We start from the raw sequence: 4546 nt of genomic DNA, 5'->3' as shown, positions 1-4546 counted from the left end.
ATACTTTCCGTACCCACTGTATATATATATATATATATATATATATATATGATTGAGAAAAGCAAAGAGGGAGATCTCAGCTTGTGTTCAGAGTGTTTCATTAAAGCTAGAGGGCCCTTACAAAATTGTAATGAGTTCAGCTAATTAATTTAGACCATGTCAACAGATGGCTAAAGCCACATGGCTACCGCAAACAAGAGGTTCTCTCTTCCTCTGTCCATCTTTACCATACGCACAGACACACACTTACAGTACACACACCTAGCAAACATGAGCATCCTCCATTTTGTCACTGATATAGATATATTTAAGCATAGTCACTATTAAGTGGAGCTCTGTTTACCTGTCTGAAAATTGACTTATCTTTACTAGCTTTACTTTGTGAAACAGAAAAGTTGATTGTGCTTTTTGGCTCTCTTGCAATTTCATTGGATGTCACTTATTTCTGCTCTTGCTAGACAGAAATTTAGTCAGATGGTGCACACATCTGACAACTGGTCAACCAGATTTTTGTTTAAAATCTGTTTTAACATTTGCTACTGAATGAGGGGAATGTTCTGCATGTTCTGTCTATAATTTAGGACTCTTTAAATTAGTTGTTATATAATTAGCTTTATATAACAACAATATAAGTATTTGTTTTGTCCTCTTTTAGGTAAACATGTGTGTGCGTAATAGAGTGTCAGTTTCAGGCAGAAAGCCTGATCGATCTCCTTTCCTTTGCTCTGCTCCTCTGGAATCAGAATGGGCCCAGAGCAGACCCCTGGGGTACGCCTGCATGTTCTCAACCTATTAAACAATTATACACACACATGGGGCACCACTCACCTCAATCCTGACACACACTTACACACTAACACTCTCGTTTCCCCTCCTTAACTTCACCAGCACTGAAGCCCAAAGTATACTTCAGTTTTGACATGAATGCTTAGTGTGTGCATACAACCAAGCAGATAGTCTTTCAAAGTATACTCCATTTGATAGTGTGCATGAACACAAAGTTTAATTCTTTTTCAGTGTCTGCACTATTTCTCTCCAGAAATTTAAAAATGTTGTTGTACTTTTTTAACTAGAGTTATTTGTTCTGTAGACTTATATGTAACCCCCTCACCTCAAAAGCTCTCATCAACGTGGGTACCTATTGTTGTTCTGTCTAATCTGTTTTTTTCTCAACTTTGAAACAAAGGTCTGGGACAATAAACAGACGAACAAAAGACAAACATGCAGAGTATGTGCAGTTGGAAAAAGAAGTACAGTACACTACACAGATACTGTACTACACATGATGAAGTTTACATCACAAGCACAGAACTCAAGTTCTGTTGCTTGCTTCAGAGCACATGAAGTAATTTAACGTAAGAGTAGGTGTGGACATATGTAACTTGAATGTGCAAGGCTTCCAGTGTCAAGTTATTTTTAGCTTTGCAATTGTAAGCACACTGGTTTGTAACAAATAATTGTACAGCTTATTGCACTTTGTTATTCTTCTAGTTATTTAATCTATAGCAGATAATGAATCAGAAGTCTTGCACATTCACTGAAAATACCTTACTTATGGTTTGCAAAATAAAGTACATATAAGGATCATCAAATTTGTCCCTGACTTCAAAAGTCCCTTTTTTACAGGAGAAAGAAGGGGATGAGGGGAATAGAGAATAAGTGAAAGGAAGTACCAGAGTGGTTTCAGCAGGTGTGTGTTTTAGGGGCATCTCTGAGAGTGTGGGGAGCGTAGACAATCTGTCAAGGACAGGTTGGGTTGGAGGGGGGTGTGTGGCTTTAAAGAAAGTGACAGAAGCAGAGAGCGAGAGAGATAGACCACATTAATGGCTACATTTGTCTGCACGCACGTGCGGTCATGTAAACACAGCCACTACAGAGAATTGTTCCATTCTTCCACTTAACCTTCCTTCCCCCCCCACTCCAACCCCTCTTTCGCTCTGTCTCTCCTCGTATGGCCTCTCCACTCATGCCGCCACAGCCATTTCACAGCTAGTTTTGGTCTGGGTATGCGAACCGAAGCCTCCCATTAAAGATTAACGCCCTCCCCTCGGTGTCTGAAAGAGGTCACAGTACTCTAAAAAGGGGTGTGCTAGTTTTGAGCGACATTTGTCATTCTACAAAGATCTGATGAATCGGCATTTACAATAACCTCACATGGATCAGTGCAAAAATTTATTTGAGATGCGATGATGATACACTTTTAGCTGCTGGACTTGAGTTAAGTACACCAGACGAAACAGTCTTGTGCTTTGTAGTGCACTCAAGAGGAGGAACGTTATGAAAAGTTATGAACTAAGGCCCCGGCCACACGGAGACACGTTTAGCTGTGTCCGTATATTTTGTGAAATGATGATTTCATCACCCCACGTCTCGACCCTAGTCAGACACCGCTACATCATGTAACAGCAACGAAAACATGAACAAACACTGAACGATTGTCTTTTTATGAATAAATGTATTGTTCCATGTTCGTTTGTATACCGTGCGTAAGGTTTATGCGCATAGTCCAAGTCTTATTTTCCATTTTAGTGTATCTCTGTGGCAGAATTACAGTGCCACATATTGGTCTGGCATGTACACTACATGGTTTTGTGTCAGTTTCATGGTTTCGTGTGTACGCAGATATTTCTTGAGACGAGGGAAAAAAAAGATTGGATGGGGAAAGCTCTGGCTTCGTGTGGATGTAGCCTAACATTCTTCTCGTAATGTTAATAGAATGTTTTTGAATTATCTGCACAATGAGTTATTGTTTAGAGTTATTAGCACAAAAACATAATTTATTCATCATGGAACATTTTATTTCTAAAACGTTTTAGCTGGACGTTCATCTAACTTTTATTTTTTTTAAACGTTACTACTTTCTCATAATGTTTGCATGTTCCCTTAACATTCATAAAGATTTTTAGAAATATTTTTCGTTAGCGGAGGAATTATCTGCTCTTTAAAAATTTATTCTAAATGTTAGCAAAAAAAAAAAAAGTGACTTATACTGTATATTGCTCATGGAACTTTTTGTTTCTGAAACATTTTATTTAGACATTGTTCCCATAATGTTATAAAAGAGATTGTTCCCTTAACATTCACATAACAAAAAAAACAAAAAAAAGGTATATTTGCAAAATAATAAAACTGAACGTTCCATTAATGTTAGCATAAAATAAATGAATAAATAAATAAATAAAACATTTATATATATTTATATATATATATATATATATATATATATACACAGGGTTTGAAATTAACACATAAATACTTTCGTAAATTATGTTCACTCATTAATTTCTTGAGGAAGTTCATTCAGGCCAAATCTGCGCAGGTTTAGCGCAAATACTGAACTCGTGAGACATCATGACATTATCGAGTATATTGCAAAAGCTAAACAAAACACACCTACAGAGGCATGCATACGCGACGTGATGAAGTCTGGTTAGACCAACACAGGCTTTAGTGCGCATGCGCTTTTATGGTACGCTCTTTCGCTGCATGATTCAGTCTATTAATATGCATTAAGAATGATCACATAATTCAAGATAAGGAGGCAGAAAATATATATATTTATATCAGTTCACATAGTTAATCAATATTACACGAAGAGTGACGTTTTTTCTTAAAAAATCAGCATGGTTACAAATGTGATATTGATTTTATACAACAGTTCAATAAACAATAAGTTAATATCAAGAGACTTACGTTTTAGACAGCATATTTGCCGTTTTTGCGCTATTTCTGTGCTATTTTGCCAACAAAAAAACATTCCAAACACAGCCACAGTACTGTTTTGAGTCTCTGAGCTCTGAACATGACGTTGTTTCGTTCCTGAATGAATCAACCGTTTAAATAATTTGGTTCAATCGCAATGACTCACTTATTAATAGTGACTTGCTGCCACCTACTGGCGGTTTTAATTTCACATTTAAAGTATATTTTCATTTTTTAAATAATTTCAAATATCAGTATTCAACATTTCATGTTTAAAATATCAAAACATTATTTATGCATTTGTAACTGCAGTTTAAAGCATTACATGTCCCTCTAAGCTGCATTAACATGTGTAAATACATCTAAGTGCCACTTCATATGCAACTTCTGCAAAGATTAATTTTACTGATACTAATTTAATTTGTTTAGTAACAGCCTAAATGTATTATTATTATAATTGACTGATTAAATGTAAGAATTTGACAAAAAATATGATGTACACTTTTTGAAAAAATGGCTTTTATAAAGGTAAAAAATGCCCATAAAAGTTAAAAATCAATTTAAAATAATTGGAAAAGATAAATTTCTATCACTGCTGTGAACTGACCATACAGAATATGAAGAATATCAAAAACTTTAGGAGTCAGCTGTCCACGGTAGTCCTTAAGATATCAGCACAATAACACACTCAGCAAAATATTGTCTAATTATCGTTATCGATAAAATCACAGAAAATATTGAGATATTATTTTTTGTCAATATCGCACACCCCTAGTACTGACAAAATAATTTGCAACAGTCACTTTGTCACGCCCAGTGTAGACGGCCTCAAACTGTTGGTGTA

The 4546-nt window shown here is 35.7% G+C and overlaps 1 protein-coding gene across 1 annotated transcript in view; it reads left to right on the top strand.

The window, feature by feature from the left end:
* The window catches only part of LOC107566081 (Down syndrome cell adhesion molecule-like protein 1 homolog), a 160354-nt gene that overhangs the window by 56804 nt on the left and 99004 nt on the right, over nt 1-4546 (top strand). The gene's annotated exons all lie outside the window — the stretch shown is intronic.

Source organism: Sinocyclocheilus grahami, unplaced genomic scaffold, assembly GCF_001515645.1.
Source record: "Sinocyclocheilus grahami isolate Dianchi unplaced genomic scaffold, SAMN03320097.WGS_v1.1 scaffold1045.1, whole genome shotgun sequence".
Taxonomy (NCBI): Eukaryota; Metazoa; Chordata; class Actinopteri; order Cypriniformes; family Cyprinidae; genus Sinocyclocheilus; species Sinocyclocheilus grahami.
The sequence above is the reverse complement of the archived record's forward strand: the minus strand, read 5'-3'. Positions and strand labels throughout refer to the sequence as shown.